General features: G+C 34.7%; 1 long non-coding RNA gene across 3 annotated transcripts in view; it reads right to left on the reverse strand.

Moving 5' to 3' along the window:
* Positions 1–14,148: 14,148 nt before the first annotated feature.
* Positions 14,149–17,782, reverse strand: part of LOC131062443 (uncharacterized) — a 29,020-nt gene continuing 25,386 nt past the window's right edge. For 2 of the 3 annotated variants that reach the window (XR_009110892.2, XR_009358763.1), the window contains exon 8: positions 14,149–14,450. This is a non-coding gene — a long non-coding RNA (uncharacterized LOC131062443). Of the gene's footprint in view, positions 14,451–17,426; positions 17,508–17,782 lie in introns of those variants that run through there. The other variant, XR_009358764.1, reaches the window with a different exon arrangement.

Here is a 17,782-nt window from a genome sequence, read left to right on the forward strand (position 1 = left end):
ACTCAGCAGTGTATATTATAGTATGATTAAAGATTTTTTCCAAGGGGTACTTGATTCACAAGCAGGGTAGAATCATAGCAAAGTTGCGTTATCATGCAATCTTGTGTATTTTGCCAAAGGGATCTTGATTGGAAGATGGAATAGAATCAAAATACTCGTTACTTATAATAACAATGAAAATTTGGCAAAGGGGCCATGATTCAGCAACAGAGGTCATAAACAAAGATAATAAAGTAAAGTTTAATTGTTAAATTGGACATATCAATTGATATTAACTATATATTTTTAACTGATTATTCCTATATACATCAGAGTAAATTTCCTACCTTCCCAAAGTGAGTTAACTAATTTTTTTGTTTTTCAATAAATGATATTGGTATGACTAGAATCTGCTTGTCACATGTGGTGCCGCTTCCTATGGAGTTGGTTGAAGTCCTGCTCATATGTTTTATCACGTTCCTCCTAATACTCTATTATATTCTCACTTTCCATCTTGAAACCCTGTTTGTAAACACTATTATTCTCGATCATTAAAATGCACTAAAATTTTCCCACCTCACATGTTGAACCTAAAGCTTTCTGTCAAAATATTAATAGGGGTAAGAGTGACTTTTAAGAATAACTTAGTTATAATAGTCACTGCTTCAACCTGAAGTACAACTGTAATGTCCCATTCCTAAACTGAGATCAGTCCCCCCTAAGCATTATCCACTGAGATCGCCCAAATTCGAGAAGTCTCCAATGGAGACCAATTTGTAAATAAGATTTGAAAAGAGACCAAATAATCTTTATGATCACTATATCAACCATATCCGAAATCAGCGATCCTATAGATCAATGTCTATTGTTAACCGATCAAAAAGAGAATAAAGAAGATAATCCCAGCCATCGAAAGGTCAAACATGTCCAGCGTATATACAGTTCCGCTATCTCAAAAGATGCATAAATAACGCAGAGATATTGTGCTTAATTGGATTGATCGATCAAGGTATATAATCGATACGTAAGAAGCAGTCATAGGAGTATCAACGCTTCACACCGTGCGTTTCTAATCAAGGAGAAGATATCTATTAAGGAAACATGGCACCAATACAAGACTATCATGATAGAAGATATTAATCAACAATGTAAATGATTGGTGAGAGCGTATACGTCTCAGAGAGGTCATCATCAAGAACTAAATATTGAACAAAGTTGCTAGAATATCAACCGGGTATATACCAATCATGGTAACAAATATTAGCCATAGGTGATAACCGTGTTTTCATGATTGTAAAAGATCATCCACGATTAAGGCATGAACCAACAGTAATATAGAAATCAAGCTGGGCAAATGCCGATAATTAGATTGCATTAACTAATGCATACCATAACCATCCACCCATCGATATCTGTTGAAATGAAAGCAAATGACTGAATAGCGGTTATGAGTAATGAGTAATGCTTAAGATAACACTTGACTAATTAATTAACCGACATGCTAATGAATGAAAACGACCTGGTTAAAATACAAGTAAAGGAGCAACGATTAGCATAAACAATGATAGGGATCAGCGGCGATAGTTGTAGTAAGGAGTCACGACCCCTTATAAAGAAAACATGAATGGGAGAAGGTGTGACTTTCAAGATGCAATCCTTCAAGGGTAATGGATACATAAGTCAATCAGATCGCTCATTCCAAACAAGGTGTAATTAGTATCTATCATTTATCCGCAGATGTGAAGAAGTTTGTGGGCAGACCGAAGCCCAAAATTATCGAGCACCAAAACCAAGGCATATAAGTGTTTGACGGTCAAGATTAGTATCAGCCAATTCAATATAGAAGTCATTCTAAAATAGGACGATGGCAGTATAATTTACATCTAGTCATCTGGATCCCATAAATTATAAGCAGAATTTAAGTGTCTCAGTAGGGGACATTACAACAACCTGAGTGGGTCTAATGGTGAAGGTTGTGTGCTCCATAGAGAAACATGGTTAAATCTGAGGGTGTGTGAACTGTGAAGGATCTATGCCTTATTGAACAATGCACATGGTAAATTGACTATCAGTCACCTTCGTTTGTGGGGTTTAACAACAAGGGTCTTGGACACCAAATTGGCCTCTCTGTAAGTGGGAGGATTCATACGAATTTGGTGTCTCTGTAAGCAAGAGAATTCACACCGTTGAATATGACAGTAGAGGAAGCCGACATGAATATTGTCTAGTAGTCCCATAGCATCAAGAGAATGTACTTGTTAAATTCAAAGTTTGTAAATTTTTTAGGCCAAAAAGGAGCTCAAATTTGGTTATTTTTTAAGACGAAAAGATAGAATCAGATCTTTTGGAAAGGAATTGTAATCTTTGAATAACGAGAGCCATTTTAATAAATTCATTAACCAACACCAATATGTGTTATATCTACAACTAGAACTCTCTATTTTAAACATTCTATTAAAACAAACTTCTAACGTTTCTTTAATTTGTAATAGGATATCTATTTAAAGTGCTACATGTAGAGCATATATATTTACTCTCATAACCAAATTGGGTAAGATTAGCATTTGAGATTATAAGTTTTCTCACTTTAATTAGTTAATAAAAGTATATATGAACCTACTGTTTTAGATATATATGCATGTTAAATGTGCAGAAGCTACAATATTATCTGTCTCAGTTAAGAGTTTCCTTCATGAATAAAGCTGATGAACTTTGTGTTCATAGAATACTACATTTTAACAGCAACAAGATTTCAAAAAGAATTTTATAATGATAGTATGCAGAACTGCAGTCTCAATTTTATTCAAATTTTCCAATGAAAATTTTAAACAAAGCCCTATATACCTGTATATATTTGAACTATAAAATAGCAGTGTGAACTATGGATACCATTCTCACCTATATATATATATATATATATATAAATCCATCTGGTTGTTTTCTTCTGCAATATCTATATGAGAATGTATATATATGCTATGCTACCTAATAGTTTGATTATCCTCTTTGTATTATTGTCCTTGAAGCTTTTGTTGTTTCTTGCTCTTGGAGATAATTTGATGCTTTAATGTAAATAATAAATTTTCAGCTAATATTCATTAATTAGTTTTGCCCCTTTCGACTATAATGAAGTGAGGGACTGGGCAATAGTTCATATAATCGATGCAAAGAAGAGATGAGAAGTTCATATGTTTGATCTTGGAAATAATTTAATGCTTTAATGTAATTAATATATTTTCACCTAATATCATTAGTTATTTTTTCCCTTTTGAAATATAATGAAATGAGAGTCCAATGCAGGCATGGGACACAAGATCCGGTAGGAGTTCATAGAACCGATGTAGAGAAGAAGAGATGGGAAGCTCACATGTTTGATCTTAGACAACCTTCTTGCATCCCCTTCACTGTAAGGGGTTAAGATTCTTTATACAACTGACATTGTTGACTTAAATTTAATTATAGATTAAGGCCCCGATTCTTTTTACATGGATTTAAGAAATGAAGGTTTGGCTCATGGAGTTCTATTAATAAACAACTATGGATTGTTTTTCTGGACTTGTACTTTGCAAGATCGTCTGCATCACATGTGGTTGAGCAATTCACTGACCTCATCATAACACATACAGCTGCAACGCCTTATTGGGCTTCTGGTATGTCCGTACATGCCCTGCTCTGCAGTTTTTTGGTGTAGCATTGTATTGTTTATTGGCTTTGAAATATTTTACAGAACCTGCAAATCATCTATAATAGTAAGCTAAAGTTATATCAGCTAACTGAGCTTTGTTGGTTTCAGAATCTAATAATTTTGGTTTAGGGTTTCAATATTTTTTTGAATTTCTTGTTTAGGGAGCTCTTGTAATTTTGTTGGATTTATTCATTTTGTTTATTATTTGAAATGGGATGCAGGGATACAATTTTTCTTGGTTTCAGGCCAGCAGATTTTATAAAGTAGAGAATGAAATATGTGTAATACAGAGAAGCTGCAATCATTGAAGTTTACGAGGTTGACATGATCGATTAAAATTGAACCTGGTACGTATAGTTGTTTAATGTTTTAGATTGTTTTCACAACCATTTGTGTGATTAACTACCTTGGTTAGTGTTCCTGTTTTGTGTGATTAACTACTATGGTAGTTAGAAAAAAAAAGTTTACACAACTTGTTTTCACAATATGCTTTGAATGATTTATGACTGTCCCTTCCTGAGATTAAATAAATGTTCCCTCTCTGTTACCATAATTCGTCTTTCTTTGATATTAGGATTGCTAATTCATAAAAATGGCTTTTGAGACTGCCATACTCCTCTTAGCTGCTAATGATCCCTCTGATGACTGCTCAAATCTCTAATGGACTGTGTTCTGGTCTTCATGGACCTTTGATGAGTTGTTTGTAAGTATTCCCTTTTATAGAGGCCATCATACCTTACTGTCTTTGCTCATTAGTGAGGACTACTCACTTGTAAGGGTATTGACCTTTGCTAGATTTGGGACTGTTGTTCTGAAAACTGTTTCTTAGTTTGGATCACTGCTTCCTTTGTTACTAGTGATGCTACTAATCCTCATCATGACCTGCATCATGAGCCACAGGTCAATGAGGGTTTTGAATGCCTCAACCTACCTTAACTTTATACCCCCTGACTGTATAGGCTCTACATATTATTGGTGTGAAGGTTTTTCAAAGATTTGTCTATTCATATGGTTGTCTTACTTCAAAACAGATCTCTGTAGCTTATCATGAGAACCTTCAATGCTATTACCTGTGTCAGGACAAGAAATGTGACTGAAAAAATATTTGTTGTTATTAACGAGTGTAGGTTTCTTTGGACAGCAGTGATCAAGGACTGCATGCTATCATGGAACCCATATTGTGCTTCTCTTTATTGCTCAAACTGCTCAAACTTTTGCCACAAGTCTGCATTCGTAGCTCTTGGTGATGGATCATTCTAGGACTCTCACAACTTTGTAAGGGTTCTTTATTGTCTTTGTACACTGTGTAACAACCTTCCTCTACAATATTAATCTATCTACTGCAAATAAGGTCTGTCTTCCTTAAAGCTGCTCTGAAGCTTGATTATACTCACAAGGACTGTCATCTTGCTTATCATATATGATGCCTATATGCCTCTTGATGGAGACTCTAACCATTCCTTGTTGCGATGATTGGTATCTTTACCTTGAGCACTGTCCTTAAACATCTTTTGAAGATATTATCCTTTATCCTTACTTGTTCACCATTGTGTTTTGCATCTATTCTTTGACTGCCTATAATCCACTGTACAGTGCTCTTTTCCAGTCTGCATGCTATCATGAAACCCATATTGTGCTTCTCTTTATTGCTCAGACTGCTCAAACTTTTGCCACAAGTCTGCATTCATAGCTCTTGGTGATGGATCATTCTAGGACTCTCACAACTTTGTAAGGGTTCTTTATTGTCTTTGTAAACTGTGTAACAACCTTCCTCTACTATATTAATCTATCTACTGCAAATAAGGATTGTCTTCCTTAAAGCTGCTCTGAAGCTTGATTATACTCACAAGGACTGTCATCTTGCTTATCATATATGATGGCTATATGCCTCTTGATGGAGACTCTAACCTTTCCTTGTTGTGATGATTGGTATCTTTACCTTGAGCACTGTCCTTAAACATCTTTTGAAGATATTATCCTATAGCATTTCTTGTTCACCATTGTGTTTTGCATCTATTCTTCGACTGCCTATTATCCACTGTACAGTGCTCTTTTCCAGTCTGCTGCTTTTGCAGTGGCAAATTGAAAAGTTATTGCTGCTGCTAATCAAATCCATGGTGCATCATTCTCGGCACTGTACTATGACATTTTATCAGTCTGGTTACCTTATGCACTTAAGGTTTAATGCCCTTGAGAATGACTGTTAATCTGATCCTTCGTATGTTTTGAACATTGTTCCCTGACTGATTCATATAGAAAACTTATTACAGAGCTCCTCTCGAAGATGATAGTCCTTGTATCATATTTTGTGTATCCTTACAACTGTTTTGAAGCCTCTTTGATCTACTCTTTTGAAGATCATTGTCCATTTTATCAGACTTGGGCGTATTTGTTGTCTTCTACTACACCTTAGACTAAGGTATTGGCCGATAAAAAACTTTTGTTTTGCATTAGACTTTCCTAAGGAAACATTTACACATTATGTCATCTCTTTGAGACTATACTTTCATATATTGATCATGTCCTAGTCTGCAACAAAAACTTTGAACGTCATGCATATCTTTTATACCATTAACAGGAGATTTGGTTGTTGTTATGAGGCTCTTCTATGGCTGCAAACTTTGTTTATGAATTGATCTTTGACTGTTTATTGCTGCTCTGTATTGGCTACCTCTCAAACCCTTAGACTATCAAAATAGCATCTGATTGTTCTCTTCATTTCAATGCATCCTTTTGATATATATCTTTACTTTTGATGTCTTGATGACATTGAGGACTCTCTTTTTTCTCCTCATGACTGCTATTTCCTTGTATACCTGAACTTTATCATGACGGTGACATCATAATTCTGCCATGATTGAATGCTCTTTGAAGACCATTTCTGTGTTTCCCCCTTTGCATGGACTATCTCACTGTCAAAACTTTGTTCCTCTTTGTGTCTCACCATGACTTGATGAAAGGACTTGGAGCTGTCTTAATGGCGCTGTGAAGACTACTTTGGATATTACTTTCCTTAAGATTGTCATCAAAACCTTGCCTTCTATTGCTGTTATAATAACTTCCTTTTATCTCTTTGTTCTTTTAGTTCAAGATCAACCTTAATGAAATTTGTAGCTCTCCACTATTATGGAATAAGAGGTTTCTAATTACCGTGCAGACTTAGAAGTTTGTTGATCTCTGAATGGTCCTCAATCTCTGCAAGCATTCTATTTTGGCTCTCCATGTTGATCTTCCCACAACAGCCCCTTCGTTTCAAGAGCAAACCTAGCGAAACCCTAAACGCATATACGAAGACCTTGCTTTCTACAAATGTAAGAAAGAACTTGATAAGACCTATCTGACCTGATTAGTGGAGAACTATGTGCATGAGGCTTGCATGGATGGATGATAGTGATCTCTATTACTTGCAATGACCTCCACAAGTACTCTTCTCTATCATGGAGCATATTTGAACACGTTCAACAAACCTGGAGATGACTTCTTCACTTCTTGAAAACTGAAGAACACATGATCTTGACACTCTTTGAGATAGACTGAATATTGAAGTGTAGAAGTAGTATTGAATGGATCTTCAATTCTTTATTAGAGAGATTGGCCGCCATGATAAACCTGCAACTGTAAGAAAACTTACAGAAAGATATGGCTTATTTGTATAATAACTCAAGCCTTCTCAACACAACCCTAGCCTGACTCTTTCCACGTGGAAAACATGCCTCATGACACACTACGCCACGTGGAAATACATTCAAACCTTGAACTCTTCATGCAACGCAGAAACAAGGGCTGTGGGACACTTTATTTATTTATTTACATTTCACTTTTGGGCATAGTGAAGAGGTTTATGTTTGCTCATTCACATTTGAATAAAACAAAAAACCTACGGTCCCTTGTAAGACTATTTTTATCTTGTGAGCAAAAATAGGTAACAATTACGTCCACCACCTCTTTCACCAACGCCAACATCATCTGTTATTTTCTGCATCTTTGGTGAAATTTTTTTTATAACTGTTTTAAAATTCAAACAATTTTCTATCTTTGTGATATTTTTTTTCGGTTTTTTGTGGTAGTTGTAAAATGTATGAATCTTTGAGCATTCTAAATTTCATTGTCTAGATTGGAAATTACTTCTATGATCATTTTTTCTTGTTGCATTATGTTGACTAATTTATGGCTGAATTGGTATGACAGGGTGGTAGACAGCAAGCTCACAACCCTTCTCTGCAACCTCCTCAATGATTGGGTGGCAACATGTTGCAGCCAAAAAACTGTTGTTTGATAAGAAGGATCTTGAGCAGCTTTTTGAATTAGTCGTTTTCCATCATGGTGTATTAAAAACAGCCAAAGATGGAATTAGGCTTGTATCATTTCTTTAGTTATGTTTTGGTCAAGCATACTGACTTGATAACATTGTAACATGTACAAATATAATGTTTAATAAAAAAATTATTTTGATCGGAAGGGGTTAAAAACTCCTTCCAAAGACTGAAGGGAATAGTCACTGGCCATGGTTATTCCTTGAGGTCGTGTTTTCTAACACCTTAAAGAATGGTCAATAGGCCAAAGCCATTCTTTAAGGTGTGTGTCTCATTTTCGTTGTTTTTTTTCTATTAGTTTAATTTTTATTTAAAGCATTTATTAATTTTGATTTCAATACTGAAGTTAAATTTTACAATTTCGAATAATAAATTTATCATTTACCCCCTCCCTAAATGTTTTATGAATCATTTATAACATGGTGCACAAAAAAGATAATCATTGATAACCTTTACAAAAGCCAAATCTGCTCAATTTATGAATGCAATTCACTCTACTTAACTATGCCGCTACAAATTAAAAAATTGCAATCACATAATTAACATTATTGTAAATGATTGAAAACTAATCACGAATTACCCTTATGAAAATATCATTAAAAGAGCATCATGAAAGCAATATGCATAACATTAACACTGTTTTACCATAATTATAATAAAATATGTACTTTGACTCATAACATATTAACATTTTCATATTCCATAATTAACAACAAATTATAAAATATCACACTTAATATAACCAAGGGTAAATATCATTAAAAGAGCATCATGAAAGTGATATGCATAACATTAACACTGTTTTACCATAATTATAATAAAATATGTATTTTGACTCATAACATATTAACATTTTCATATTCCATAACTAACAACAAATTATAAAATATCACACTTAATATAACCATCACATTTATCATCATAATAATAAATAAAATATTTTGACTCACAACATATTAACACTATTTCATATTCCATAACTAACAACAAATTATAAAAAATGACACTTAATATAACCATCACATTTATCATCATGATGATAAATATAATAAAACATGTGTTGTGTGGTTGGTATGGTTTGGTCTTGTCTGATCTTGTCGTCTTAGGTCATTTAGGGGAGGCCATACAAGCTTCTACCTTCACGTGGTTGGCCTTGTTAGTAGATAATGTTTGAATAAATATTCTTGAAGCTAAGAGAAGCTTACATGTAAATATTTTCATTTTAAATAAATAATATTTTATAAATTTAAGGTAGTTCATTGGATGTTGAAATTCTTTAAGTAAAAAGAAAACTGTGATTGCAAAGGCGAAATAAAGGCAAAGTAAATAATATTTTTTAAACTAGAAACATATATGATATGTTTTCAAAATGGTAAAATATTAGGTTTACTTAAATTGTTTGGTATTTTTATGGAGCTTGTTTTTAACTAAGTATAATAATCTTAATCCCAATCCTAACCTAATTCTAAGCATTATTAGGGTTTAGAGTTAGGATCATTGTTAGGGTTTAGAGTTTAGGGTTTAGGGTTTAGGGTTTACATCATGGTTAGGTTTAGGGTTATGAATCCTAAACCCTAAATTTGAACCCTAATATCAAAAAGCCAAAACCCTAAATATGAACTCTAAATCTGTTAATTAGAGTTTAGATTTAGGGTTCAAATTGAGGGTTTAGGATTTGGATTTAGGGTTTATGCTTTAGGTTTAAGGGTTTAGGGTTCAAGTTTAGAGTTTGGGGTTTGGGTTTAGCGGTTTGGATTTTGGGTTTAGGGCTAGTGAGGGTTTAGGGTTTCGATCAGATTTAAAGTTCGGGGTGTAGGTTTAGGGTTAGGGTTTAGTGCTTGGATTTAGGGTTCAGGGTTTAGGTATAGGGATTAGGGTCAAGGGTTTGGGGTTCAAATTTAGGGTTTTAGGTTCAAATTCAAGGTTTAGGGTTTTGACAACAAACTTAACCCTAAACCCTAAATTTGAACCCCAAACCCTTGATCCTAATCCCTATGTTTGGATTCAGGGTTTAGGTATAGGGATTAGGGTCAAGGGTTTGGGGTTCAAATTCAAGGTTTAGGATTTTGACAACAAACTGAACCCTAAATTTTAACCCTAATATCAAAAAGCCAAAACCCTAAATATGAACTCTAAATTTGTGTATTAGAGTTTAGATTTAGGGTTCAAATTTAGGGTTTAGGATTTGGATTTATGGTTTATGGTTTAGGTTTAAGGGTTTAGATTTAAGGTGTGTTTAAGGTTTAGGGTTTAGGGCTTGGTGTTTGATTTTAGGGTTTAGGGTTCAAGTTTAAAGTTTGGGGTTCGGGTTTAGCGGTTTGGATTTAGGGTTTAGGGCTAGGGAGAGTTCAGGGTGTAGGTTTAGGGTTTGGATTTAGGGTTTAGGTTTAGGGGTTTGGGGTTCAAATTTAGGGTTTCAAGTTCAAATTCAAGGTTTAGGGTTTTGAGAATACTATGAACCCTAAACCCTAAATTTGAACCCTAATATCAAAAAGCCATAACCCTAATCTGTTTATTAAAGTTTAGATTTAGGGTTCAAGGTTTAGAGTTCAGATTTAGGGTTTAGGATTTGGATTTAGGGTTTATGGTTTAGGTTTAAGGGTTTAGATTTAGGGTGTGGGTTTAAGGTTTAGGGTTTAGGGTTTAGGGTTCAAGTTTAGAGTTTGGGGTTCGGGTTTAGCGGTTTGGATTAAGGGTTTAGGGCTAGGGAGAGTTGAGGTTTAGGGTTTGGATCAGATTTAAAGTTCGAGATCTAGGTTTAGGGTTAGGGTTTAGTGCTTAGATTCAGGGTTCAAGTTTTAGGGTTCAGGGTTTGGGGATTAGGGTTTAGGGTTCAAATTCAAGGTTTAAGGTTTTGACATCAAACTGAACCCTAAACCCTAAATTTAAACCCTATTATAGGTCAATTATAGGTCAAATTTATAGGTCAATTATATTAGGGTTCAAATTTATAGATCAACAAACTAAACTCTGAATCTGAACCCGAACCCCAAACTCTAAACTTGAAACCTAAACCCTAAATTCGAACACTAAACCCTAAACCTTAAACCTAAACTCTAAACCTTAAACCTAAACCCTAAACTTGAAACCCAAACCCTAAACCTTAAACCGACACCCTAAATCTAAACCCTTAAACCCTAAATCCAAATCCTAAACCCTAAATCTGAACTCTAATAAACAGATTAGGGTTTTGGCTTTTCGATATTAGGGTTCAAATTTAGGGTTTAGGGTTCAGAGTATTCTCACAACCCTAAATGTTGAATTTGAACCTGAAACCCTAAATCTGAACCCCAAACCCTTGAAACTAAACCCTAATCCCTATACCTAAACCCTAACCCTAAACCTACACCCCGAACTTTAAATATGATCCAAACCCTAAACCTGAACCCTCCCTAGCCCTAAACCCTAAATCCAAACTGCCAAACCCGAACCCCAAACTCTAAACTTGAACCCTAAACCATAAACCTAAAATCCAAATCCTAAACCCTAAATCTGAACTCTAATAAACAAATTAGGGTTTTGGCTTTTTGAATTTAGGGTTTAGGGTTCAGAGTATTCTCAAAACCCTAAACCTTGAATTTGAACCTGAAACCCTAAATTTGAACCCTAAACCTACACCCCGAACTTTAAACATGATCCAAACCCTAAACCTGAACCCTCCCTAGCCCTAAACCCTAAATCCAAACCGCTAAACCCGAACCCCAAACTCTAAACTTGAACCCTAAACCCTAAAATCGAACACTAAGCCCTAAACCCTAAATTCGAAACCCAAACCCTAAAACCTTAAACACACCCTAAATCTAAACCCTTAAACCTAAACCATAAACCCTAAATCTGAACTCTAATACACAGATTTAGAGTTCATATTTAGGGTTTTGGCTTTTTGATATTAGGGTTAAAATTTAGGGTTTAGGGTTTAGTTTGTTGTCAAAACCCTAAATTTGAACCCCAAACCCTTGATCGTAATCCCTATACCTAAACCCTGAATCCAAGAACTAAACCCTACACCTACACCCCAAACTTTAAATCTAATCCAAACCCTAAACCCTAAACCCTAAACCCTAAATCCAAATCGCTAAACCCGAACCCCAAACACTAAACTTGAACCCCAAACCCTAAATTCAAACAGTAAACCCTTAAACCTAAACCATAAACCCTAAATCCAAATCCTAAACCCTAAATCTGAACTCTAATAAACAAATTAGGGTTTTGGCTTTTCGATATTAGGGTTCAAATTTAGGGTTTAGGGTTCAGAGTATTCTCCAAACCCTAAACCTTGAATTTGAACCTGAAACCCTAAATTTGAACCCCAAACCTAAACCCTAAACCCTAAACTTGAACCTCGAACTTTAAACATGATCCAAACCCTAAACTTGAACCCTCCCTATCGCTAAACCTGAACCCCAAACTCTAAACTTGAACCCTAAACCCTAAAATCGAACACTAAGCCCTAAACCCTAAATGTAAACCCTAAACTCAAAACCCAAACCCTAAAACCTTAAACACACCCTAAATCTAAACCCTTAAACCTAAACCATAAACCCTAAATCCAAATCCTAAACCCTAAATCTTAACTCTAATACACAGATTTAGAGTTCATATTTAGGGTTTTGGCTTTTTGATATTAGGGTTCAGGTTTCAGGGTTTAGTTTGTTGTCGAAACCTTAAACCCTAAATTTGAACCCCAAACCCTTGACCCTAATCCCTATACATAAACCCTGAATCCAAGAACTAAACCCTAACCCTAAACATACACCCCGAACTTTAAATCTGATCCAAACCCTAAACCCTAAATTTGAACAGTAAACCCTAAACCTTAAACCCACACCCTAAATCTAAACCCTAAATCCAAATCCTAAACCCTCAATTTGAACCCTAAATCTGAACTCTAATAAACAAATTTAGAGTTCATATTTAGGATTTTGGCTTTTTGATATTAAGGTTCAAATTTAGGGTTTAGGATTCATAACCCTAAACCCAAACAATAATCCCAACCCTAACCCTACCCATGATGTAAACCCTAACAATAATCGTAACTCTAAACCCTAATAATGCTTAGAAATAGTTTTTGATTATGAGAAGGTTAGGATTGGGATTAAGATTATTATACTTAGTTAAAAACAAGCTCCATAAAAATACCAACAATTTAAGGAAACCTAATATTTTACCATCTTGAAAACATATCATATATGTTTCTAGTCTAAAAAATATTATTTACTTTGCCTTTATTTCACCTTTGCAATCACAGTTTTCTTTTTATTTAAAGAATTTCAACATCCAATGAACTACCTTAAATTTATAAAACATTATTTATTTAAAATGAAAATATTTACATGTAAGCTTCTCTTAGCTTCAAGAATATTTATTCAAACATTCTCTACTAACAAGGCCAACCACGTGAAGGTAGAAGCTTGTATGGCCTCCCCTAAGTGACCTAAGACAACAAGACGAGACAAGACCGGACCAGACCAACCAACCACACAACACATGTTTTATTATATATGATAAATGTGATGGTTATATTAAGTGTCATATTTTATAATTTGTTGTTAGTTATGGAATATGAAATAGTGTTAATATGTTGTGAGTCGAAATATTTTATTTATTATGATGATAAATGTGATGGTTATATTAAGTGTCATATTTTATAATTTGTTGTTAGTTATGGAATTTGAAAGTGTTAATATGTTATGAGTCAAAATACATATTTTATTATAATTATTGGTAAAACAGTGTTAATGTTATGCATATTGCTTTCATGATGCTCTTTTAATGATATTTTCAGAAGGGTAATTCGTGATTAGTTTTCAATCATTTACAATAATGTTAATTATGTGATTGCAATTTTTTAATTTGTAGTGGCATAGTCAAGTAGAGTGAATTGCATTCATAAATTGAGCAAATGATTATCTTTTTTGTGCACCATGTTATAAATGATTCATAAAACATTTAGGGAGGGGGTAAATGATAAATTTATTATTCGAAATTGTAAAATTTAACTTCAGTATTGAAATCAAAATTAATAAATGCTTTAAATAAAAATTAAACTAATAGAAAAAAAACAACGAAAATGAGACACACACCTTAAAGAATGGCTTTGGCCTATTGACCATTCTTTAAGGTGTTAGAAAACACGACCTCAAGGAATAACCATGGCCAGTGACTATTCCCTTCAGTCTTTGGAAGGAGTTTTTAACCCCTTCCAATCAAAATAATTTTTTTATTAAACATTATATTTGTACATGTTACAATGTTATCAAGTCAGTATGCTTGACCAAAACATAACTAAAGAAATGATACAAGCCTAATTCCATCTTTGGCTGTTTTTAATACACCATGATGGAAAACGACTAATTCAAAAAGCTGCTCAAGATCCTTCTTATCAAACAACAGTTTTTTGGCTGCAACATGTTGCCACCCAATCATTGAGGAGGTTGCAGAGAAGGGTTGTTGTGAGCTTGCTGTCTACCACCCTGTCATACCAATTCAGCCATAAATTAGTCAACATAATGCAACAAGAAAAAATGATCATAGAAGTAATTTCCAATCTAGAAAATGAAATTTAGGATGCTCAAAGATTCATACATTTTACAACTACCAAAAAAAAACCGAAAAAAACATCACAAAGATGGAAAACTGTTTGAATTTTAAAACAGTGATAAAAAAATTTCACCAAAGATGCAGAAAATAACAGATGATGTTGGCGTTCGTGAAAGAGGTGGTGGACGTAATTGTTACCTATTTTTGCTCAAGATAAAAATAGTCTTACAAGGGACCGTAGGTTTTTTGTTTTATTCAAATGTAAAGAGCAAACATAAACCTATTCACTATGCCCAAAAGTGAAATATAAATAAATAAATAAATAAAGTGTCCCACAGCCCTTTTTTCTGCGTTGCATGAAGAATTCAAGGTTTGAATGTATTTCCACGTGGCATAGTGTGTCATGAGGCATGTTTTCCACGTGGAAAGAGTCAGGCTAGGGTTGTGTTGAGAAGGCTTGAGTTATTATACAAATAAGCCATATCTTTCTGTAAGTTTTCTTACAGTTGCGGGTTTATCATGGCGGCCAATCTCTCTAATAAAGAATTGAAGATCCATTCAATACTACTTCTACACTTCAATATTCAGTCTATCTCAAAGAGTGTCAAGATCATGTGTTCTTCAGTTTTCAAGAAGTTAAGAAATCATCTACAGGTTTGTTGAATGTGAAATATGCTCCACGATAGAGAAGAGTACTTGTGGAGGTCGTTGCAAGTAATAGAGATCACTATCATCCTTCCATGCAAGCCTCATGCACATAGTTCTCCATTAATCAGGTCAGATAGGTCTTATCAAGTTCTTTCTTACATTTGTAGAAAGCAAGGTCTTCGTATATGCGTTTAGGGTTTCGCTAGGTTTGCTCTTGAAACGAAGGGGCTGTTGTGAGAAGATCAACATGCAGAGCCAAAACAGAATGCTTGCAGAGATTGAGGACCATTCAGAGATCAACAAACTTCTAAGTCTGCACGGTAATTAGAAACCTCTTATTCCATAATAGTGGAGAGCTACAACTTTCATTAAGGTTGATCTTAACTCAAAGAACAAAGGGATAAAAGGAAGTTATTATAACAACAATAGAAGGCAAGGTTTTGATGACAATCTTAAGGAAATTAATATCCAAAGTAGTCTTCACAGCGCCATTAAGACAGCTCCAAGTCCTTTCATCAAGTCATGGTGAGACACAAAGAGGAACAAAGTTTTGACAGTGAGATAGTCCATGCAATGGGGGAAACACAGAAATGGTCTTCAAAGAGCATTCAATCATGGCAGAATTATGATGTCACCATCGTGATAAAGTTCAGGTATACAAGGAAATAGCAGTCATGAGGAGAAAAAAGAGAGTCCTCAATGTCATCAAGACATCAAAAGTAAAGATAAATATCAAAAGGATGCATTGAAATGAAGAGAACAATCAGATGCTATTTTGATAGTCTAAGGGTTTGAGAGGTAGCCAATACAGAGCAGCAATAAACAGTCAAAGATCAATTCATAAACAAAGTTTGCAGCCATAGAAGAGCCTCATAACAACAACCAAATCTCCTGTTAATGGTATAAAAGATATGCATGACGTTCAAAGTTTTTGTTGCAGACTAGGACATGATCAATATATGAAAGTATAGTCTCAAAGAGAAGACATAATGTGTAAATGTTTCCTTAGGACAGTCTAATGCAAAACAAAAGTTTTTTATCAGCCAATACCTTAGTCTAGGGTGTAGTAGAAGATAGCAAATACGCCCAAGTCTGATAAATTGGACAATGATCTTCAAAAGAGTAGATCAAAGAGGCTTCAAAATAGTTGTAAGGATACACAAAATATGATACAAGGACTATCATCTTCGAGAGGAGCTCTGTAATAAGTTTTCTATATGAATCAGTCAGGGAACAATGTTCAAAACATACGAAGGATCAGATTAACAGTCATTCTCAAGGGCATTAAACCTTAAGTGCATTAGGTAACCAGACTGATAAAATGTCATAGTACAGTGCCGAGAATGATGCACCATGGATTTGATTAGCAGCAGCAATAACTTTTCAATTTGCCACTGCAAAATCAGCAGACTGGAAAAGAGCACTGTACAGTGGATAATAGGCAGTCAAAGAATAGATGCAAAACACAATGGTGAACAAGAAATGCTATAGGATAATATCTTCAAAAGATGTTTAAGGACAGTGCTCAAGGTAAAGATACCAATCATCGCAACAAGGAATGGTTAGAGTCTCCATCAAGAGGCATATAGCCATCATATATGATAAGCAAGATGACAGTCCTTGTGAGTATAATCAAGCTTCAGAGCAGCTTTAAGGAAGACAGTCCTTATTTGCAGTAGATAGATTAATATTGTAGAGGAAGGTTGTTACACAGTGTACAAAGACAATAAATAACCCTTACAAAGTTGTGAGAGTCGTAGAATGATCCATCACCAAGAGCTATGAATGTAGACTTGTGGCAAAAGTTTGAGCAGTCTGAGCAATAAAGAGAAGCACAATATGGGTTTCATGATAGCATGCACACTAGAAAAGAGCACTGTACAATGGATAATAGGCAGTCAAAGAATAAATGCAAAACACAATGGTGAACAAGAAAAGCTAAAGGATAATATCTTCAAAAGATGTTTAAGGACAGTGCTCAAGGTAAAGATACCAATCATCGCAACAAGGAATACTTAGAGTCTCCATCAAGAGGCATATAGCCATCATATATGATAAACAAGATGACAGTCCTTGTAAGTATAATCAAGCTTCAGAGCAGCTTTAAGGAAGACAGTCCTTATTTGCAGTAGATAGATTAATATTGTATAGGAAGGCTGTTACACAGCGTACAAAGATAATAAAGAACCCTTACAAAGTTGTGAGAGTCCTAGAATGATCCATCACCAAGAGCTACGAATGCAGACTTGTGGCAAAAGTTTGAGCAGTCTGAGCAATAAAGAGAAGCACAATATGGGTTCCATGATAGCATGCAGTCCTTGATCACTGCTGTCCAAAGAAACCTACACTCATTAATAACAACAAAAAAAATTTCACAGTCACATTTCTTGTCCTGACACAGGTAATAGCATTGAAGGTTCTCATGATAAGCTATGGAGATCTGTTTTGAAGTAAGACAATCATATGAATAGACAGATCTTTGATAAACCTTCACACCAATAATATGTAGAGCCTATACAGTCAGGGGGTATAAAGTTAAGGTACGTTGAGGCATTCAAAACCCTCATTGACCTGTGGCTCATGATGCCACTAATCCTCATCATGAGCCACAGGTCAT

The sequence above is a fragment of the Cryptomeria japonica genome, chromosome 8 (assembly GCF_030272615.1).
Source record: "Cryptomeria japonica chromosome 8, Sugi_1.0, whole genome shotgun sequence".
NCBI lineage: Eukaryota > Viridiplantae > Streptophyta > Pinopsida > Cupressales > Cupressaceae > Cryptomeria > Cryptomeria japonica.